This window comes from Chiloscyllium plagiosum, unplaced genomic scaffold, assembly GCF_037043375.1.
Source record: "Chiloscyllium plagiosum isolate Xiang-an unplaced genomic scaffold, Cpla_swu_hap1 HiC_scaffold_37, whole genome shotgun sequence".
Taxonomy (NCBI): Eukaryota; Metazoa; Chordata; class Chondrichthyes; order Orectolobiformes; family Hemiscylliidae; genus Chiloscyllium; species Chiloscyllium plagiosum.
The window spans coordinates 84177000-84200880 of record NW_028270175.1 but is presented as its reverse complement, the minus strand read 5'-3'; positions in this window follow the sequence as shown (position 1 = coordinate 84200880).

Sequence of the window (23881 nt, the reverse complement as noted above, 5' to 3'; positions counted from 1 at the left end):
GAGGGAGAGGGAGAGGGGGAGAGAGAGGAGGGCGAGAGTAGGAAGAGAAGAGGGTGATAGAGAGACAGAGAGAGAGCAGTTGAGGGTGGAGGTGGAGACAGAGAGAAGTTGGAAAGTGAGAGGTTTCGAGAGAGGGAGATGGGATGTAGAGAGCGAGAGAGAAGGACGTGGGAGAGACAGAGAGCGAGTGGGAGTGGGAGAGAGAGAGCCAGCGTGTGATGGGGTTAATATGAAAGACAGAGTGTGGGGGTAAGAGACACAGGGAGAGTGGAAGGGCTGTCGAGGGAGAGAGAGGGGGGATTGGAGGTGGGCAGAAAGAGACAGAGTGGGAAGGGGCAAACAGAAATAGAGACTATATGGTGTCTTGGAGAGAGGAACAGAGAGTGCCTGAGGGAGAGGAAGAGACTAGTTTTGTATGTTTGAGCAAGAGTAGGAGGTTGGGGAGGGAGATCACGGTGAGTGGAAAGAAAACGGGAGAGTGGGAGAGGAGAGAGAATGGGCGGGCGACAGGCGGGGAGATTGAGAGTGGGAGTGGAAGGCAAAGACAGAGTGAGACAGAGAGGGAGAGGGGAGAGAGGGATTGGGTGCGCGGGAGACGGAGAATGAGGAGGGGGAGACGTGAGAGAGAGCGGGAGTGTAAGAGTAGAGAGACAGAGCGAGTGTGGAAGCGGGGAGAGGGCTAGGGAGAAAGTGTGTAGGGACAGAGTGAACGAGAGAACATCTGAGGCGAGATCGAGAGAGTGGGAATCGTGGAGATGGAGAGAAATGGAGACAGTGGGAGGACAGCGTGGGAACGAGCGAGCGAGAGCGAGCTTGGGGGAAGCGAGAGGCTGCTGTAGAAACAGATTGAGCGGAGAGATAGACAGAGTGTTGGAGAAGAGAGATTGGAAGGGGAGAGAAAGAGAGTGGAAGTAGCAGAGAGATTGGGAGTGGAAGATAGAGAGTGGATGGGCGGAAATGAGTGGGGGGAGAGAGGGAGTCGGAGTGGGAGAGAGTGGGGTAGGAGAAGATGAGATAGGGACGGGGAGATTAAGGGGAGAGAGAGAGAGGGAGCGGAAAAGGGGAGAGACGGAAAGAGAGAGCGAGAGAGGGCATTCGGGGAGGCAGAGAGAAAGACCGTGGAGCACGTGGAGATTTTGAGGGATGGAGAGAGTGGGAGGGCACAGACGGAGCAAGCGGGGAGACAGGGACTGCGGAAGAATGACATAGAGAGAGTGAGAGGTGAGAGTGCAGGAGAGACAGAGTGGGAGAGGGAAATAGAGAGAGTGGAAGGGAGAGAGATTGGCAGGGTGAGAGAACGAATGGGGGGAGAAATTGTGTGGGAGAGAGTGGGAGGTCGAGAGAGATAAAGTGGGATAGGGAGAGAGTGAGAAAGGAATGAGAGACGGAGTGAGAAAGGATGAGAGAGAGAGGAAAGGTATGAGGGGCTACAGAAAGAGAGTGTATCAGCAGGGAAGTTGAGAGAAAGAGTGGGCGTGAAATCGAGAGAGTGGTGGGAGGAATGCATGCAGCGAGCGAGAGTGACGAAGAGAGGGAGAAAGTGGGGCATCAGGGGAGAAAGACAGATTGTGGGAGGGCGGAGAGACTGTGAGAGAGGGAGAGAGGGTGCAGGGGATACAGAGTGGGAAGGAAGGACAGAACGAGAAAGTTTGGAAGAGAGAGAGAGTGAGGAGAGAGAGAGGGGGACAGATTGTGAGATGCCAGAGAGGAAGACAGAGGTTGCGGAGAGAGGGAGAATTTGGGGAGACAGGGTGAGAGAGAGAGATGGCAGTGGGTCAGCGACAAGTGATAATAGGAGATGGAAATGAAAGAGAGTGTGAGAAAGAGAGATGAGTGGGAGTAGTGAGCGGAAGGATATAGGCAGAGACTGTAGGAGTGGAGAGAGAATGGGAGACAGATAGTGGGGGAGAGTGTATGATAGGAAAGAGAGGGGGAGAATGGGGACTGAGAGCGAAGAAGGGGACAGGCTGTGCAGGGGAGAGATATAGTGGGATGTGGTATAGTGCAATGTGGACTTTCAGAGATGGGGAAGACAGAGGGAGGAGGAGAGTGAGGGGAGTGGGTGAGAGAGAGAGAGAAAGTGGTAAGAGCGAGAGAGACGGTTAGAGGAGGAGAGAGAAACAGTATGAGGGGAGGATGGAGAGTGGGATGGGGAGAGAGAATGGGAAGGGACGAGAAAGCGACTGGGATGCGGAGATAGAGGAGAGAGATTGAGATGCGTGGCAATGAGGGTTTGAGAGAGAAGCTAAAGTGAGATTATAGTAGAGAGAGAGGCAAGAGAGACAGTATGAACAGAAGAGAAAGAAATTGGGTGTAGATAGAAAATTAAACTAAGAAAGAGTGGTAGGGAGGGCGAGGGAAAATTGTGAGGGGGGAGTGAGCGAGTGAGATAGGTAAAGAGTGGAATGGGCGGCGGGAGAGAGAGATGTGCATTAGGATTGTGTGCGAGAGTCTGGGAGGGGGACAGAGAGATAAACGGAGGGGAGAGATGGAGTGGGATGGAGAAAGCGAGTGGGATGGGTGAAAGAGAGTGTGACAGTGGACAGAGAGAGAAAACAGTGGTCGCGGCAAAGAGAGAAAGTTTTGGAGCATGTACTGACAGAGAGAGAGTGCGAGTGGAGTAGAGAGCGACAGACAGTGGGAGTGGTGCACAGAGAAGTGGGAAAAGCATAGAGTGCGAGAGCGCGTGAGGGGCTAGAAAAATTGGAAGTGAGAGAGAATGGAAGGGCAGGGGAGAGAGAGTGTGAGGGTATGAGAGAGTGGGTGGCGGGGGTGGCAGAAAGGAGCATAGGGAAGAGCGATGGGGAGGAGGGAGCGAGACTGAGTGAGGAGAGAGACGGGGAGAAAGACAGAGTGGAAAGGGAGGGAGTTGAGGTGAGAGAGAGTTGGGGCTGAGAGTGAGAGAGAGGAATGAGGACAGAGAGTGTGGGTGATGTGGCTGGAGATAGAGAGAGCGAGAGGTAGAGAGGGTGAGATGGGTGAGAGAGATGTGGAGTAGAAAGAGGGAGTGGGTGGTATGCGGGACTCATTGTGGCCTGAGTGTGGGTTGGGAGACACAGACAGAGAAAGAAGGGGAGATAGAAAATGAGGAATGAGAAAGAGACAGAGTAGGACGGTACAGACAGTAGGAACATGGGAGTGGTATCGCGAGGAAGGTGGCACTGCTGCAGAGAGCGAGAGAGAGTGTGGTAAAAGAGAATGTGGGAGACAGAGAGAGTGGGATGGGGAAAGAGAGAGTTAGATGGGGAGGGAGAGAAATAGAGATGGGGAGCGAGACAGAGGAAGAGCGTGGATCAGTGAGAGAGAGTGGCGGGACAAAGAGAGAGTGGGATGGGGAGAGACACAGTTAGGAGGGATGAAGACAGCGAGAAAGTTTGAGGGGACAGGGCGAGTTGGGGAGAGAGAGACAGAACGGGGGGCAGGAGAGAAAGAGGGAGAGGGAGGGATGAGAGAACACTGGAGGAGTAGAGAGAAAGGGAATGAAGGAGTGAGAGAGTGAGCGCGGAGAGTGCGTGTGAGGAGGATATTGATAGAGTGAGATGGAGGAGGGTGTGAGAGTGGAATGAGAGAGTGATTGAGAAAGGGGGAGAGAACGAAAGTGTGGGAGGGGATACAGAGAGAGAGAGCTTAATTGGGGTAGAGAAGGAGAGAGTATGTTTTCGGTGTAGAGAGAGCTGGGAGGGATGCAGAGAGGAAGTAAGAGTAAGCGAGGAACGGAGAGAGTGGGCCAGCGGTTGAGCAAGAGAGAGTGGAAGAGGGAGCAAAACTGGGAGGGGAAAGCGAGAGTGTGGAACAGAGAGAGAGTAGGAGGTCGGAATAGAGTGTGGTGAAGAAGAGTTTGATGGAGAGAAAGGGGAGGGAAGAGAGAGATATTGGTGAGACAGAGCGAATGGGGATGAGAGAACGCTGAGTGGGAGACACAGCAACAGAAAGAGGGCAATGGGACAGAGACAGAGCGAGTGAGGGAGATATGGAGAGAGAGAGAGACGGGGAAAGATTGACCGCAGAGATAGAAACCGGGGGAGAGATTGGAATGGGGAGAGAGAAAATGGGTGCAGCGAGAGCTTTCGGGAGTGACAGACACAGAGGGAGGTGGTAGAGATAGAGAGATGAGAGAGGGTCAAGCAAGTGCGTGACGTACAGAGAAAATGATGGGGACAGAGAGAGAGGGGAGAGTGAAATAGAGGTAGAATGAGAGAGATGAGGAGAGGAAAGAAGGGGAGTAAAATGAGTGGAGAGCGAGAGAGGGACTCGGAGAGAGAGAGGAGGAGGGATAGATACAGAGAGAATGGAGGGTGAAGAGAGATACAGATAGATGGGATGAGAGAGAGTTGAGGGAGAGGAAGAGAATGGGTGTCGGAGGGAATGTTGGAGAGGAAGAGAGCGTGTGACTGGAGGGAAGAGAGGGGGAAAGAGAGAGTGGAATGGGGAGACAGAGAGTGGGGAGAGAGAAAGATTGGGAGGTGTATGAGAGAATGTTGAGGAGAGACAGTGGGAATAGGAGAGATTGTTTGGGAAGGGAGAAGGACAGAGATATAGAGGGAGGGAGAGAGCAATAGTAAGAGGGGAACAAACAGAGAGAGAGATAAAGGGGTAGAGAGGGAGATAGAAAGTGTGAGTGGGTAAGAAAGAGAGAGAAGGGGAGAAAGTGTGTATGGGGAGAGAGAGACTGTCGAACGGCGTGAGAGAAAGAGAGTGGGTGAGAAAATATGGGGAGGGATGAGAGAGTGTGTGTGAGACAGACTGGGTGGAGGTTAAAGAGAGAGTGTGGGTTAGGGGAGAGCGGGAGAGTGGGGGAAATATAAAGGGGATGGAGAGAGAGTAATAGCAGGGAGAGAAATGGAAGAGATAGAGTGGTGGGAGAAAGAGGGTGGAGTGAGAGGCTGAGGAGAGGGGATAGAGAAGGGGAGAGAGAGGGATATAGCGAGCAAGCATGGTTCGAGAGAGAATGGCTGTGGGTCGAGAGAGAGAATGTGGAACAGGGAAGATAGATATGGTGGATGTAAAAGACAGTGCGATTGGGCAGAGAAGGAGATTGGTTTTGGGAGAGAGCAGGATAGAGAGAGAAAGTCAGGGTGGGAAAGAGAGAGAGTGGGTTGGGAAAACAAAGGGACAATGGCGGAGAGGAGAGGGGGAAAGAGAGTGAAGGTGAGATATTTTGGGACGGTGAGGGAGAGGCAGATTTGGGGGTCGAGTCATTGAGATAGAGAGAGAGTGGTGAAGAAGAGAGCTTGGGAGGAGGAGATAGAGAGAGGTGGTAGAGGGAGAGTCGTGCAGAATGAGAGTGCGAACGAGAGTCAGTTGCAGGGCAGAGGGAGGGAGAGTGGAAGTGGGAGAGAGAGCAATGAAAGAGAGAATAGGTTTGGAGAGAGTAGGAAGGGTCATATACAGAGAAGTAGAGTAGGAGGAGGGTGGAGGGAGAAAGATTTAGAGGGGTTAAATGGAAAGAGATAGTGTTAACGAGGGGACAGAGATGGAGAGAGAATGAGATAGTAGGCAGACAGACTGGGAGGGCGTACTGAGAGAGTCGGGAGTGGGATGAGGAGACAGTGGGGGAGGCAGAAAGAGAGAGAGGACATGAGGCAGAGTGAGGAAGGAAGGATTGAGAGAGAGTGGTTGGTTTCGAGAGAAAGAGAGAGTGGAAGGGGCGAGAGGAAGAGAGTGGGAGTCAGGGAGAGAAGGAGGGGTGGTGAATAGAGAGTGGTGGGAGGTAACGACAGAGAGAGGCTGGGAGTGGTGTAGTGAGGGCGAGTGGGAGTGAGTTTGAGCAAGAGAGATTGTCGGGGTGTAAAGAGCGAGAGATAGTCGAAGGTTAGAGAAAGTGTGGTGAGACCGACAATTGTTGGGAATCTAGAGTGGCTGGAGAGAGAGATTGGGCGGTTGAGAGAGAGATAGTGGGGGAAGAGGGAAGATGAGGGAGACAAAAGGGGCGTGGGAGACCGAGCAAGGCGAGAGAGACAGTGGGGTAAAGACTGATTGGAAAGGGGAGAGAGGGAGCAAGAGAGAGAGGGGAGTGGGAGAGTGAAAGAGTCATCTGTGAGTGAGAGAGAGAGAGAGAGATGGAGAAAGTTTGAGTGGAGCGAGAATAGAGAGACAGTGTGGAGGAGAGAGAGTGGGAGAGGGGAGTCAGCGAGAGTGACAGTTAGCTAGAGAGTGGGAAGGGGAGAGAGAGGACGTAGTGCGAATAGAATGGTTGACATGGAGGGTGGGGTGAGAGAGACAGAGTAGGGGGAGATTTGGAGAGACTGTTGGTGACGAGATAGTGGGTGTGGAGAGGGAGTGGGAGTTGGGCAGGGAGAGAAGGTCAGCGTGGTAATGAGTTGAGAAACAGGTAGAGACAGAGTAGATGGGTTAGAGACTAAGTGGTGGAGAGGGAGACGGTGCGTGGGGGTTGAGAGAGAGTGGCTGTGAAGGAGAGAGGGTGGGGAGAAAGAGGGCGGAGAGAAAGAGTGGAAGTGGAAGGAGAAAGACAGAGATTGAGGGGACAGAGAGTGACGTACTGTGAGGGGAGAGAGTGTGGGGGAAGAGAAAGAGTGAGAGGATGGGGAGAGGGCGAATTGGTTGGACGAGAGAGAGGCAGCGACAAAGTGTTGGAGGGAAGTGAGAGAGGGAACAGGAGAGAGAGGTAGGGAAGAGAGAGAAAAGCGGCGAAGAGAGACTGGGGGACTGATAGACAGACAAAGAAGAGTGAGAGAGAAGGAGGGAGAGAGTGGGGTGCTGCGAGATTGGGGAAGAGACGGAGAGAGTGGGTACTAGAGATAGAGTGGGAGGAGGAGGGCGAGAGTTGGAGGGAGAGAGAGTGGGAGGGCGTAGAGAGAGAGAGTGGGAGTGGGGTAGATAAAGAGAGGAGAAAGAGAGGTTGTGTTTGGAGTTAGAGTCAGAGGGTCGCAGACAGAGAGGGAGATAATGGGAAGGGGAGATATAGACACAGTGGGTGGGGCTAAAGAGAATAAGGGAATGAGAAAGATGGGAGCAGAGATAGAGGAAGGATGAGGCAGAAGAGAGAGAACGTCAGGGGGTGCAGAGAGAGTCACGGAGGGGATAGAGAGAGTGTGGGGAGAATGGAGAAGGAAAGAGCAATTGACAGAGAGGAAGGGACCGATGTGACAGAGTGGTGGGCGGAGACAAAGAGCGCAAGAAAGTACTGGTGCAGAGACAGCGAGTGTGTGATGAGGAGAGCAAGAGAGAGAGGAAGGGGGTGGGAAAGAGCACGACAGTGGCAGGGGCGCGGACAGAGAAAGACTGGGAGTGGCGTAGAGAGGGAGAGAGAGTCATAGTAGATTCAAGAGAGATGGGATGGATGTAGAGCACGAAAGCCACTGGTTGCAGCGAGTGGGAGGTGGAGAGGCAGGTGTGTGGTGATACAAAGAGTGACATGAGAGAGTTGGAGGGCGGGAGAAAGACAGAGAATGGGAAGTGGAAACAGAGAGGAAGAGGAGATAGAGACAGTGGAAGGGGAAGGAGAGAGTGGGAAGGGAGAAAGGAAGCGAGAGAGAGAGAGATGGGAGTGGGAGAAATGGAGAGACAGAGGGAGAGAGTGCAGGTAGATGGGAGAGACACGGAGACACTGCAAGGGTAGAGAGAGTTAGCAGGGCGGAGATAGTTGGAGGGGGAAAGAGTACGTTCGGTGACAGTGAGGAAGAGTGTGAGCGGTAGAGAGAGATAGATTGCGGGAGTGGGGTAGAGAGAGACAGAGTGGCAGGGGGTAAAGAAGAAGAGACAGAGAGATTGGAAATGGGTTATAGAGAGTATGTCAGAGAGGAAAGTGAGAGCGAATTCGAAGAAATCTAGCCAGAGAGTGTGAGGGAAAGGATAGGGTGGTGGTGGAGAGAGATCGAGACACATTAGTGGAGTGAGAGAACGTGTGCTCGGGACAAAGATCGAGTTTCTTGGAGCAGAGAGTGCGAGAGAGAGAGGAGGAGGAGAAAGAGAGTGTGGCGGACGACAGAAAAAAGTGGGAGCATGAGGAGAGAGGGAGTGGTGGTTGGAGGAAACAGAGTGCGAGAGAGTTGGTTGGGGTGAGTGAGGTTACTGGGTGGAAATACAGGGAGAGTGGGAGTGCGGGGAGTGAGATTCTTGGATTGAGAGAGACATCGAGAGAGAGTGGCAGGAGAGAGTGAGTGGGAGGGAGATAGAGGGGAGGTCGTGGAGACAGATGGAGAGTGGGACAGGAAAGAAAAAGAAGGAGGAGGGCGGAGAGAGGGAATGAGGTGGAGAGACAGTGGGGGCAGTGAGAGATAGTGCGAGAGAGAGTGAGTTGGCAGAAAGACAGTGAAAGAGAGAGAGGGAGGTGAGAGGTGGAGACAAAGACTGAGAAGGTGGAGGTGTTCAGTGAAGAGAGAGGGAGGAGAAAGAGGGTGCTAGAGGGGAGAGAGGAAGAGTTGGAGGGGAAGAGATAGAGAGAGGGAGGAAGGAAGGAAATAACGAGAATGACTTTAGGGAGGAGAGAGAAAGCGAAAGATGGGTAAGAGAGAGCGCGTGGGAGAGGGGAACACGAGCGAGAATTGGAAGGATAAGAGACAGCAAGAGAGAGAGTGGCAGGTGGAGATCGAGAGAGTGGAAGGTTGAGAGAGCATGGGAGGGAGAGAGTGAGTAGGTGAGAGAGAGGTTTACTGGGAGGTAGTTAGAGAGAAAGTGTGGGTGAGAGAGCGAATGAGTTTCGGAGAGAGTGTGGATGTGAAGCGAGTGTGGGAGTGTTAGAGAGGGAGGAAGGGTGAGCGTGTGACAGATGTACAGAGAGACAGAATGGGAGGAGGCAAGAGCAAGAGAGTCAGTTGGAGTGGTTGGAGAGAAATAGAGAAAAGGGGTGCACAGAGACCGCGCAGTGATGCAGAGAGATGGGGAGTGAAGACAGAGTTGGAGCATAGGAGAAAGAGAGAGTGAGGAGAGAGAGATCGGGAGAGTGAGAAAGACAGTGGTGCGAGAGAGAGAGACATGTTGGGAGCAGAGGAGAAACAGAGTTAGAGGGAGGAGAAAGGGAGTGATAGTGAGAGAGGGAGAGTGGAGGGTGGGGAGAGAGAGTGGGAGGGAGAAAAGTGAGTGGGGGAAGATCGAGAGAGTGGAGGCTAGATCGAGAGGGAGGAAAGAGAGGGTGGGGGAGAAGAGAGTGTGGGGAGAGAGAGTGGGGGTCGAGGGAGAGTGGGAGTGGTTATAAATAGCAAGAAAATAGAGGGAAGGAGAGGACAGATGGTGGAAGAGCGTAGACAATGAGGTAGAGATGGTGAGGGGCATAGACTGAGACAGAGTGGGAGGTTTAAGTTAAAGAGAGAGTGAGATGGAGCAGGCAGATTGTGAGAGAATGATTTTGTAGATAGAGAGAATAAGAGGGGATAGAGAGAGTCACGGAGGGAAAAGATGGAGGGAAGGGATATGCAGAAAGACAGAGAGGGTGTGAGACCAAGGAAAGGGTGAGAGAAAGTGGTTGGTGTAGAGAGAAAGAACGAAAGAGTGTGTGACTAAGTGAGACAGAGAGAGTGAGATAAGGAGAGCGTGAGAGAAAGAGGGGCTAGTGAAGAGAGCATGGCGGGATAAAGACAGAGAGAGGTGGGAGGGTTGTAGAGGATAAGTGATAGTGGGTGGGTAGGCTATCACGATGCGCTTGTTGGAGGTAGTTGGAGGGGGAGAAAGAGTGTGCCTGGAGACAGAGAGAAAGGGAAGGCGGGAGTGAAACAGAGAATGGTTGGAGAGAGAGGGAATGAGAAACAGAGAGAGTGAGTTGACAGCGAGGGAGGTGATACAGATTTGGAGGGTAGAAACAGAATGGGGAGTGAGGAGAGGACGCAAGAAGAGGGGGAGTGTGAGATTCAGAGTGCGAAATGGTCGGGTGAGAAAGATGCAGTCGGAGAAAGTGCGAGGGGATAAAATGGGGAGAGAGTGGGAGTGGGCGAACAGGTGTTGGAGTGCGGAGATAGAGAGAGTAGAGGTGAGAGATAGAATTTGGGCGGCAGAGAGAGTGGGAAAGGTAACAGAGAGGAATATTTAAGGGGTAGAGAGGCAGTGGGGTGGAGAGAGAGCGGGTGTTGGGAGAATGCGAGGCACGTAGAGAGAGAGGGAGAGAGTGGGAGGGGGTAGGTAGAGTGGAGAGTAGTGATAGAGAGTATGAGATGGTAGAGAGAGTGTGCCGGAGAGGGAGAAAAAGAGAGTGTGAAGGAAAGGAACTCGTGTAAGTGTGTGAGAGAGAGTGGGAGGTTGCGACAAAAGAGTGCGGTGAGCAGACAGAGAGAGTGAGATAGACTTAGGGCGAGATGAGTGTGTGCAAGTGCAAAGAAAACGAGATTGTTTGAGAGGACAGAGAGCGCGACAGTGTGTCAGAGGGAGTGAGACTGTAAGGGTGTAGAGAGAGTGGTAGAATGGGAAGAGACAGAGGTGTTTGGAAGAGAGAGAGCTAGAGCGACAAGACCCTGGTTTGAATCCCACCTTGGCGCACTTACACCTTCTCCCCGTGGCTATCTGGGTTTCCTCGGGGTGCCCCGGTTTCCACTCGCAACAAAAACACTTGCAGGTTCAGTGAACTGATCATGTTAAGTTGTGTACAGGGTCATGTCGCTAAGGTGTATTTGTCCGAGGTGAATGTAGAGTAGGAGGGGAATGGCTCTGGATGAGTTACTATTTGGATGGTCTTGTTGGGCTGAAGGCCCTGTCTTCACATACAATGAGAATTCAACGGATTTTGCTGACTATTGAATATACAATTCGTTTTCCTGTAACTTTTTTTATTAAACGATGTGGATGTAAAGCAATTAGTGAATTGACGAACTTTATATATATAAATCGAACTCCATTTCACTGCCACACAACTCTCTCTTGGCGCTAACTGAGCAGCAAAATGCAACCTCAGAATCCACTGCCTGGAAAATGGAAGCACAGCTACAACAGGAAAGGAATCAGCTTGATAAGCCTGAGAAATGAGCTTGAAAGTGGTAATATCTTGTACATTTGGAAGGAACTTAATTTCACACTGGACCAAAATTTACAGAGAACTGGAATTCCGTGTAGGCTCAGTCGGTTTGCACTTTCTGTGATGAAGCGCATCGTGAAAGGTACAATGCTGCAGTCAGTGATTGTAGTCTTTAGGTGTTTCATTTACAGAAATATTTCATTACAATATATAATTTAAATATTGAACGACACTGTGTTAAGGTAACCATTACTTCTCTTTTGATTTTTACCGAGATTTGTGGCATTTCGCCCGAGACATGTTTTTTCGCCTACGTTTCATGACTTGAATTCCATGGTTTTGTATAACATGGTGTTCCACAGGAACTCAGCTGCCATCTTATAAAATCTAACTATAATGATGGCTGGTCTTCTACCCAAAAGCGATAGACTGCACTGTTTCCATTACTTTCGTGGCCAGAAATCCTTATATTTGATGCCTTGGTTTTTATTGCCTCATCTGTGAGAGAATTCCGAGGTTCGCCAGTGTCTGATTGCCGACGTTTATTCTAATCTCAATGCCTTTACCTAATACTGTAGCTGCTAGTTTTAGATGTACAAGCCCGGGGAATTATCATCCTTGCTTCCAATGTGTCTCAATCTTTGTGAGTTTGTCCCTGAGATCTCCAGTCATTCGCCGAAAGCTTGTGGGATATGACCCCAAACCTGGTCCCACGACAAGCTTGTCAGCCCAGAGGTCAGTCTGGTCTTTCTTTGCTGCAATCCATCAATGTCAGGTTTGTGCTTTACTATGTAAGGAAATTAGAACTGCACTCATTACTCCACAATGTCGGCGATGAGATCTCACCAAGACACTGTACAGTTGCACTAAGAGACCCTTACTCCTGTACAGAAATCCCCTTGAAATTTTGGTCAACACGCCATTTATCTTCCGAACTGCTTTCTGCTCATTCAATATTGCAGCATTGGATTGGAGATCTAATTTCGGTGATTAAATGTGGTCTGAATTCGATGGATTTGACTGAGACAAGGTGGGGGAGGGGAAATGAGCAAACTAGTGAAATCCGAGTTCATCCCTTGTGGTTGGAGGGTTCCTAGGCCGAGGATGTGGCGCTCTTCCTCCAACCGTCGTGTTGTTGTGGTCTGGCAATGGAGGAGTCCAAAGACCTGCATATCCTTGGTGGAGTGGGAGGGGGAGTTGAAGTGTTGAGCCACAGGGTGGTTGTGTTGGTTGTTCCGGGTGTCCCAGAGGTGTTCTCTGAAACGCTCCGCAAGTAGCCGCAAGCCACTACTAACTTTTGGTGACCTTGAGAATTGGCTATACAGCCTCAGTTTGTGCGTTTTGTCTTTGTTTGTGTCCTCTTTGTTTGCCTCGAGGTAACGTTTCTGCGCATACGACGAGGCAGGTGACGATTGGATCAAACTACTCTACATATAAGATCAAAACAGCGGTGACGGGGTCAAGGCAATCTTGTTCTGTTGTGCAGGCCGAACTCCGTGCTTTTGTCCCCACGGAAGCCACGCTGAAACGCCATGATAGACTACTAAATGCAACACCTAAGTTAGGCGATTTCATTGGAGAACGTGAAGATTACAGATGCTGGAGATTAGAGTCGAGAGTGTGGTAACTGAAAAAGCAGAGCAGGTCTGGCAGCATCCGATGAGCTGGGGAGTTGCCATTTTGGGCAAAATCGTTTCCCTTGTTGAATTTATGAATGTGGCTAAGAGCCATCAGCCCGTACATTTGCAATCAAAATCAGCGTTCAGCGAACACATTCAAAACCTTCCCACGGGACTGGCACCCTGTTCCCTAAATATCCCAAAATTACCGTCCCAAACTGGATTGTTGCCGTTGTCACTTTCCAAACGACTAGGCAAGCTGGCCAGAGACAGAATGCTGTTTAAAAAGCTATTACAGTTCTCGCTACTTACCCACATTTTATGAGTGCAAGTACTCGCCAGGGCTCTAGAGTCTGGACTGCAAGTGTTGGTAAAAGAATCTCACGATTCACAGAGATTTGTAATAAAGAACTTGCTTGCCCAGAATTATGACCGGTGAAACCCCATTTAACCATCATTGGACGTACGTTGATGTTTGTGACATGCTTCAATACGCCCCGGTAAGCTCTTGTGCCTAACAAATTTAATTGGCTTGTACAAACATGCATTATTTATAGTTGCTTGGCTCAGAATGTCCACACTTTCCTGATTTGAGCCAATGGGACACAGAGGGCGACTATTACATTCTCTATTGTATTTCCCCCTTCATCGTCGACGACTGTAGAAGCACGCACACCTAGGCTTGAAAATATTATTAGCATTGGAACTCCCTAATTTTGACTGTTCTGGAATGTGAATGTTTCATGACACTTAGAATCACCAGAATCTTAAAAAACTGAAAGTGAAAAATTGTTGCCTGGAAGAGAGAGAGAGACCCTCTCAGCCCCGAGACTCTGAAGCTAGCAGAACGATTACATTCTTGTGGTCTTTTATTGATGCACATTTGCTTGTTGTTGATTGAATTTTTCTGTTTTGTTTCCTGGCGCTCGAGATCCAGGATTGTTGATCTCCTAGACTATGACGGCGAGACTATCAATAGTTAACTCGACTTTTTTTTATTTTCATGAAATTCAAGTCAATTCAAAATGGCGGGAGACGACATTACAATTTTTAAATAAAACATTCTCCTCAGATTTTACAATATTTGACCCAAGTGTAAACCTGCTCGCATCTCTTGCATAATTTCTGCTTCTGACAAAGATCGATTTCACCCCCTGTTTTCACCGGGTGTTGGACTAATTGAAGGATTGAGTGAAGTCAGTTAAAGTTGTACCACTGTAAACCTTGGATTCGCGTGCAGAATAATTCTGTTCCGGTTTGAAATTAGGTATCTGTTTATTACTTGAAAAAGAGTATCTAATCGTAACATTGAGGGCAATCATCTCAGACTTTAACGTTTGATCATTCAGTAGAGGAATTGCTGTCAACATCACAAAAATAATATTTAAAAATTGTAAAACTCTAAGTATGAAGATGGATGTAAATATCCCAAACCAGCGACAGAGTTTTCAGAAAATGATTCAAGCAGAATTAATTTTTACACTGCTGCATCTCATTTGTGCATACGAAGTGGCAGTCATAACTTTATTCGCTGTCAATTTCCCTTCCCCATTAAAAAATCAAGTATCAGTTCAACATGATTTTCTGAGGAAGAAATCATGTGACAAAATTTAAGATAGTATTGTTGATATCTGTGTCTTTGGATTAAGTTTTCATTTGTGCATACGAAGAATTTTGATACTGTGTGAGTAGACATGACTTTATTGATGCAGCTGCAGTCATTTCACACCCTATGACGCAATGACTGAGCAATGACTGATCAGAACCGCTGAAGGAACTAAATCTGGGATTCACATTGAGAGTCTGCAACCGGTTATTTATAATGGGTTTTAGGATTGGAAACAGTGCGCATTTTATATTATGTAATGGGATCTGGAATGAGTGAATTTCACTTTCATATTGAAGTCTCGAGGCAAAACTCATACTAAATCGGAACAAAACTTGTGATTTAATAAGCTGAGTGTGATATGCACCGAATAGAACAATCCTGATACAATTTCATGACTGCAACTTTACGCACATTGAATCATTTTAGTGACTTTAAAATCTATTTGTTCTTATTAATTAATAATGAAATGTCTCAGTCACGTGTTCAGTTTCCATCTTGCGTTAACAAGATTGGCAAGACTGAATGGTTTATGCACTATCATACATTTTCAGTCATCTGTGTTATTGCCTCATAATTAGTTGAAAGCATGGCAACATTGACTCATGTTTACCTCAACCATCCCACATGATAAATTGAGCTCTGCACATCTAATTGGAAATGGAAGTAAGCTATGTAATAGAAAGTGTAAAAAATGGTGTTGAAGCAAAAGCTCTGTAAAAGAATCTAAGTAGTATTCGGGATCCTGAGCTTATGCCTGACATACCGACACTATTTAAGGATGGGGATGACACTGATATGGATGGGGGAAAGGGATGTTATTCAAGGAGAGCCATTGAGCCCCTTATATGTCCTGATAGTCTTCAGCACACAACAGATAATAGACAATAGACAATATGTGCTGGAGTAGGCTATTCGGCCCTACGAGCCAGCACCACCATTCATTATGATTATCATGGAAATTAAATCGACTTGACTCAATTATTAGCAAGATCAAAGAAAGGAACTTTATTTTAAATTCTGCGGAATTGACTCCATTACACTAAGCCAGATGCCTCATTGTAAGGAGTTCTGAGCATTGTTTTGATGCTTTACTTATAGTGTTTCTTATCACTCTCTCAAGGGCAAAGACTGGGAGAATTCAAGTTGTTATTCTCTCATCCCCTTATCATAGACATATTAGTTCTTCAGCTTTTTATGAGTTCGATTATCGCAAGTTCGTGTTGGATGTGGACATAATTCGAACAGTGATAAGCTACTGCAGGCGTTAGAAAAGCATTCTCTTTCAAACTTCACAGTAAATGGATAATTTTCCATTACATTTTCCACCTTTTTGTCATTTTATGCCATCATGGACAACGACAGCAACAACAAACAAAAATACAGAGCCAGAGTAGCTATACATCAAACAATGTTAAGGAAACACCAGACCTTTCCTCAGACACCACCGAGCTTTGTGGTGGTATCGTCACTTGCTCGAGTGTCCCTGTCCATAGCCCATGTGCACACGTCACACTCGTTAACGCCATGGTAGGGTGGGGTCCACGCAATGCCTCAGCCCGTATGAATAGTCCTACCAGGGCGCTTGCTAAAAGTTTGAGCTGGGGCAGCCCCATATTTGTATGAGGCTTCTAATCACGACTTGCACTTAATTGGTTCCGGTGCTGTCTGATGCCTACTCAGGCCCAGCTGCACACTTGGAATGTCTGGCGTGTATCCACTTGGCTCTTTCTGCGATGTTAACTGCTGTCTGTGTTGCACGTATCACTTAAAATGGTCCAAGCCACCTCTTCACCTTCCAGTTTTTCCTCCTGAATTATTTCACCATTACCCACTCTCCAGGTGCTAGATCATGCAGTTCCCTCCTGTTGGTTGTTGCAGTGCTGCTTTCACTTGATTCTGTACCTTGTGGGCTTCTCATCTCCACCTCAGCCTTCCCCTGTCAGTCACCCTGTCGATCATCCTCCAGGACCAACTGAGGCTGTCTGTGTTGGCACTGTCTCGCCCATCAGTCTATTGCTCTGCAAACAAAGCATCCAACAGATCTAACCCTGCCCGCGCCGCGAACTGCACCTCTGCGTCTCTGTCTTCCTGCAGCTCCTCCCTCCAACGGCTGGGTGACCATTTGCATCACTGTAAGCTGAGCTATATGTGCTTGCTGTTCCATCTTTAGTTTCCGCTTATACTTTTCTTGAGTAAGCAATTTTTCAGCATGTATCGCGTGTTGTTCTATCAAATTCAGCTTTCCCGTGTCGTAGGTAATACATGTCTCTTTTACATGTTTTTGCTTTTTCGTCTTTCATTCCATTGATGAAGCTGATCCTCAGGTGTGCCTCATAAGGCATGGTTTCTGCCGCAGTGATGTTGTCGGGTGGTGTCAGTTCACTATGGGCATTACAGACTTCAGTGAGGCACGAACGTTACTGGGACACGGTCTCACCTTCCCGTTGTTTACACATTGTAATTTTGGTCATGTCCAGTCGCACTGGGAATGCCTCCCTACAGGCGTTTGCCAGCGCTGCAACAAAAGCATTGAAGTCTTCGTTCTGCCCCGCTTGTGTGTCGGCTACCCTGCCATGAACGTTTCCATTTGGCCAGGTATACTTGATTTTCGTGACATTGGCACCTACCTTTCGTCCCAGGAGACATCTCATCTCATATCACGTGAGACGGAACTGATTACAGAACTTTGTAACTTCTTCGGCGAACTTATTACCTCGAACCTCGCATGAGTTTGGCAACTGCCCATCTGCACTTTCCAGATCCTTCATGGTCCATGGCCGGTTTACCAACACTGGATGTCCCTCTGGACCTGAAATTTCAACCATTGGTGCTTGCAGAACTACCTGGTTCGTATGCCAGTTCCCTCACCGTCTGACTCATCATCCGTCGGAGAGTGACCGCAAACAGGCCCTGAATGCCTTTCTGTCTTGGAGTGGTCGTCCTTCTTTTGGGCTTCTTGCTTCAATTGGTTGTGGGTGTGGCGTGCTATCGGTGATCCAGCAGATCCTGAGGCAGCGGCCGCTGACGTGGAATCTTCGCCAGGCGGATCATGTAAGGTTGCTGTAGGTCTCGGAGGGCAGTCATCAAGGTTAGAATCTGAAACAGACTTTAGACACAGTTCAGCTTCGTGAGGTTGGTTTCCGCGCGTCTGCATGTGTGCTGGTGTTCGTACGTGTGTTTGATCTATCTTTTACTTGTGATTTCCTTTCCCTGATATCAGCCTCAGCTTTGCACATGTTATAAGCACTCCAATCCACGGGTTCTATTTTTCTCTTCCTTTTCTCCTTCTCTCTCTCCTCCAACTTCGACCACAATATTTCCAGCTGTCTTTTACTAAAACTTCCTCCCTCAGGAAAACCACATTCCTCAATCCACAATTCTGACTCCTTTACAGACTCTGGGCCGTAATTATTAGCATATATTGTATTTTTGGTTGGCCATTCCAAGTCCTGTGTGGACTCTCCCTTTGTTTCCTCTTGCCATTTTTAGTGTAACTGGAAAAGTGTTCAGCTCTCTCTCTCTGTTATGTTTTCCCTTTGACTTGCTTTTTACCTCTGGAGGTCCCCTCTCGCACTGGGCGCGTCTACCTCAATGCCTTGGTTTTCATAAACCAAGAAACCACGTGCCTGGTACGTCTTTGGCGAGTCCAACTCAGCCAGTGGTGGTTCCAAGTCTAAAGCTACCCTCAAACTTGCTGTCTCCGAAACACTCTGGAGACGGCAATCACCTTCCGTGGGGTTTTGCTGTAATATCACGTGAAAGTTCACTGAACCCTTTTCGTGCTGTATTTAATCTCTGATAATGAGTCTCTACGTAGGATTACTTAAGGCACGACTATTACCCGGACCCGTAGTGTAATGGAGTCAATTCTGCAGAATTTAGAATGAAGCGCCTTTCTTTGCTCTTGCCAATAATTGAGTCCAGTCGATTTAATGTCGACGACAATGATTATGGCTGATCATACACAATCAGTATCCTGCTTTTGCCTTATCCACATGACCTTTGATTCCACACGTCCGATTATAAACCTCCCGTTTCTGTGAAGATGAGGGGTTCAGCATTGGTAACCATCTTCATAGCCGATGTCATAAAAGTAAATGGCCTGAGTAATCCAAAACCGGGGCTGTCTCGATAAACAGATTAATGTTAATGAACCAAGCCCCTGACTGCAAGGAGAACAAGTCCAATTGCTCAATATATTCGAAGGACAATACGGATGTATAATGCCACTCCTCAGGCCCGTCTGTAGTTATGAGGATATGAAGGCTTGATTCCCTGACAATGACAGTCAGGCGTACCAGTCAATACAGTCATTAGAACGAGTTTTACAACAACCTGCAAATATTCGTGATGAACTGAAATGCAATCTCAAACCTTGGGAGTCACGAGGTCAATATTGCGATATGTTGCCTGCTAAGAATTTTTTATCAGGCAATCAGCTTTTCAATTTACAAGCTGACTCACCTTTGTTTAATGCGATGCTTTTGCGATGCATTCCTTCTGGTGTCGCCGACATGTTCCAGAGAAATGAGATGAACTAGTCTAACAATTCCGGTCGCAATTCCAGTGAGCAGTGATTTTGTACTGGGATGTCCAGAATGAGACCAAACCACGATCGAGGTTGCAAGCAAAACCGAAGATGTCCAATAACCTAGCGATCCCTATGCCCCATGTGCCAACCCCGAAAGCTTAACTGAGACCAACATACCAACTGGGGACGCAAACTACCTCAGATGCCCACACAACAACCACTACTGGGCAGCACATTCCTGAGGGGACACTGGAAAATTTAACAGGCAGACCCTTATTTTAACTGGAAATGTAGCTACTAAGGAGAGAAGTGTCTTTGCAGCTGCCTTGGAGCTAACCTAAGGTTTAACATGTTGAATTCTAGTAAAAGGATGTCTCTCATTGTGCTTTTGGTGTAGACACAATTACGGAGCCTTGTCGGAACATAGAAGATTTTATCCTCATAGAGACAAAGGAAGGGCGGAAATGCCAGATCTGGGTAAGGCACAGCAATCAGAGCGGTAAGAATAGGCTGAAGACCACAAGCTATGAACTCAAATAGGGTGCTCTCTCGGCACTCAAACCAAGATATGGCTGCCCAAAGTGGTAAAAGTTTGTGTTCCTTCGTTGCTCATGCCTGGTTTAGCTGATTATGTGCAAAGTTGTACACACTTGGGCAAGGAGGGTTCCAAATCCACTCCCTTGCCTGGTGGCCCTTTTTACATTTCTCTAACTAGTTTTTATAAAATTATCTCGAGTACATTGGTACAAATACCGTCTAATTATAGTAGTTGAACTGAGTCAATGAACCGTCCCAACGGCTGACACTACTGTCACAACACCTTAGAAAAGTGAAAAATATCTGCACACGTAAAATGATAGTCTTTAATGTTTATTGTCACAGGCACACTAAGCCTAAGAATGGGGACCGCCGAAAATTGGAGCCTATGTCGGAATATCACGATCTTGTTCCAATAATCACCCGCACAGCAGTCAAAATTCAAGGACGACTGGAGTGGACGCATAGATATCGATGCAAGAGAGCACTGCCTCAGTGGGAACCCAGCTCCAGGTGGGACTTGTGGAGTTTCTTGGGCTCGTCGCTCAGATCCTGGGCCAGTGCCCATCGACAAGTGCTCATTGTCCTTGTTGTCTGTGCTCTTCTTGCGATCCTTGTTAGTTTCATTAAGCAGTGTTGTGCGTGCTTTGTCTCACGTCTCCTCTCCATCGCATAATTAGCCCAGCTGGTCACGATCCCCCTTCACTGGCACAGGCCCTGAGCCCCAGATCCCAGCCCTAACAGCGCTGACACCACCGATTCGTGGGACTACCTGTCTGATTTAGAACCTCCACGTCTAAACAAGCCCCTTGGCTCTCGCTACCTTCACGCTATTGCTGAAGATCCTGACCTGCTCTTTAGATGGTGAAAAGAATATGTACGATTGTGGAAGCCATTTTCTTGGGTGTTATTTCCGTCCTGTTTAAGAAACGATTTTGCTTAAGTGCCCCTCACGCCAGCAGAAAAAAATTCCTTGGTATATGAGCTGTGCCTGTCTCAAAGCCCGTTGCTTTGCTCTCATTATGATGCAACGCTAATGTATAGTTTATCTGTTCAAGACGCCATGGTTTGCCTGCTCCTCGTTTCCTCACTCTGATGTATTGCTAGAATATATAGCTTAGTTGCTGAAGCATACTTAGCCCGTCATTTAGTTTACGATATATTGCTAATATATGTTGTTGCTCTGCTTAAGACTTCTGTCCGACATTTTTTGCAAGTCCTTGCAACAAACGTGACGTGATAAATTTCACTCCAGTCCACTTGTGGAATGTGTCATATCAATTAGGGCTGACTCTGAGAGATGTCATCTGACTCAGTACCTCCTCACACCAAACTGATATCCTGTAATTAACGGTCAGCCTGTGTCTGAGCTCATGCCTGATGTTCTGTATAATCCTGCAACGTTCTGTTTTACTTCGGAGTTCTGCCCAGCCGTACTTTGGACAGTGCTCTTCCCATTTCGTAATAAACTGTTAAAGCTCAAGGGCTGTCTCTGAAGGTTTTGTTCAACAAGTACATAATTCAAATCACATTTTCTTGCTGTGCGTACTGGCGAATCGATTTGATCGAACTGTTCCGTACACTACCAAATGGAAAATGCCGAATTTGTGACCACATTTCTCTTTTTTGAAACCCTTAACATGTGTCTTCGAAGTGACAGGTGGCTTACGTTATCAATAGAGTGAAACTTCATTGCATGTCTTGGAATTAAGATTAAAAAATTCCAAATTCCATTCCGTAATTGAGAATTTCATTGGCTCACAAATGGTTATACCTGTCTAATTTGTTACAGTCAATGCGTTCAGTCCATCAGTGATCACTCTTCCGTGTCTTTGATAAATCGCACTATTTTGATGCTAAACCTGTCCTCGGTGTCTACTTCTTTGATTCTGCATCTACTTAGCATGTATTTGTGTTGCGGCTGTCTATGTGTGGACATTTGCTACTATGATGAATAATGCTGCATTTGCATTTGCTGAATGTGTCACTCTTTGCATTTCTAAGTGGTTCTGTGTGTATGAGCTGAAAAATGTGTTGCTAGAAAAGCGCAACAGATCAGGCAGCATCCAAGGAGTAGGAGAATCGACGTTTCGGCCATAAGCCCTTCTTCAGGACTCTATGTGTATGTTTTGTTGCATATTTATATTGAATTTATTGGTGGGTCAATGTTTGTACGTCTGCACTAATGCAACCTTGCTTGTGAGAGTACGTATGTGTTTCACATTTATAGATGTTGCATTCTTCGCATGTATTAGTGCTCAGTGTGTGACTGTGATATTCTCTCTGTATTTATATATGTCGATGAGTGTGTCAATTTTTGCATGTAGAAAAAGTTAATACATACGTCGGTCCTTATCTTCTTTCCACCTATTTATATCCATGTCTGTTTGTTCACGCACGCCTGTGTATAGACTTGAAAGTCCGTATTTATTAATTTGCCAATATGTGTTTCATTATTTCACTTTTTTTCTGTGTGAGAGAACTTGTTTCTGCCACATTAATTTCATTGGTATCACAATGGCGATGTGTTGGCCGGGACTTCTTTCCTCTGTCTTTCTCTGCTTCTGCACGTGTATTTGTTTTTGCCCATGTGTCTTTATATCTCTGTCGATGTGCACAACGACATCTGCGTCCTTTTGGATGTTTTCATACTTATGTGCCTTTTGTTCCGTGCATTGATGAATATCACTGTAAGACTGTGAGGCTTTGTAGTTAGTGTTTGATTGACTGTGTGATTGTCTGCTGGTGCCTGAGTATCTATGCTTATGTGTGGAATGAAAATAATATGTGCATTTATCTGTACGCTAATATGCACGACTGCACGCATGCTAAAATATCTGCATTTTAGCGCATTTTGCCTTGTGTTTGTGGGATCCAATGAGAGAGAAGTAGACACCCGAAATAAGTGACCCTTTCTCCCTCCTACAATTCGCAACACCATCAAATTACAACATTTTGCTATCCTCAAATGTATGGCAAAGTATCCGAACTGGACTTTAAAATATCCAACCTCAGTCTCTGCGAATACTCAATTCAAAGCAATTGTATAAATTATAATCAAAATACTTAAAACTTTCAATCAAAACAAATATCAAATTCAGCTGCGCAAAACTAAACAACAATGTCAATGCAATGAACCAAAAAGGCTTTCTTTTCAGCAGAATACGTTCAAGACTGGAGGATACACAATCACAGTAAAGGGAGAAGTCAAATAAGAATAAACACGAATCAGATTCTATTACTTGTCAGGTTTCCACGATGCGTCGTTCTGCAGGCATCGATAATTACTTCCAGATTGTTTTTGTGATGGTATGTATTATAATTCACCTAGTAAAGAGGACATAACTCATATATCGTCATTTTCTATTCTCTGAAACTGTAAGAGCCTTCCGGGGGATATTAGGCAGGGAGCTTTCAAAGCTGCATGCTGTAATGACAACAAAGAATTGTTCTTCTTAAATGCAGCTGTCCAAAATCCATTTAGCAGTCTGCCGACATACTGAGAGAACGACGATCGTCGCTATGAGATTCCACCTACCATTCATCGTGTGCCATCTCCTTTAATATGAGGTCTTGTCCGGACGTTGCTTGAACCAATTCCTATGTCGGATCTTTTGATCAGGTAACAACCCACGTTGAACCTCAAGCATGAACTCCCGAATATACAAAACCCTGTTTGTTATCACTTGTGTTTTCAGTTTAACACTTGCACGTGATTTAAAACTCAACTTTAGCTGATAGTTTAGAGTTATTATCTGCAAACCAAAACCGATTTTTCAAAATCAGATTAACGAAAAAAAATCGACGAGGTCTCCGTAAACATAGTTGATCACATGCTTCGAGCTGCATGGCTCTCTTTGCCTGTGAGAGGATCTATGTGCTTGTGAATGTGTTTTTGGGTGCTGCGAGTTTCCGTTTTCTGTCTGCAAATCTTTGAGGGTGATTGTTTGTGTATGTTGATGTTTGCGTTTACATGGATCTTCATGTTGTTCTCTTTATGCGTATGAATCTAGTCTGTCTCAGTGCGTGATGCATGGTGCGTAAGTTTGTGAATGAACCAGTGTCTCCGTATCTGCCATTGTCTGTCCCCATGGTGGACAAGCAGGATGATGGATTAACAGAACAAGCCAGACAGCATTAGGAGGTGGAAAATTTATCTTCTCGGGTGCAGCCCGCCTTCTGGACTGGCGGTCGGTGTAACGGGCGCTGGGTATAAAGGGGATGGGCGGACAGGGTGGTGAGGTGGGGATGGTTGAGCACAAGTAGAGGGTACAGCCTGTTTAGTACATGGGAGAAAGGAATAAATTTGATGGCGAGAAGAAAGGACCAATGAGACGAATGGAAGGGAAAAGGGAGAGGCTATGATGGGTGTTGGGTTATGGGAAAGGACGTTATTTGAAATTAAAGCACTCAGCTTTGAGAGCTCTGAGCTGCATGCTGCCTCGATGGAAGATGAGGTGTTGTTCCACCAGTATACAATGCCATTCGCTGTGGCAATAGACGACGCCAAAGCTGGCCATGTTGGAAAGGGAGTCGGAATAAGAACTAAAAAGAGCGGAGACTGGTTGATCAGTTCGGCCCTGCAGGTTTGGCTGAGATATTTAATGAAACCGTTTCTTAGTTTGTATTTGGTCTGCCCGACAAAGAGAAGACCACATCGGGAGGACCTAATGAAGTAAATTAATTTA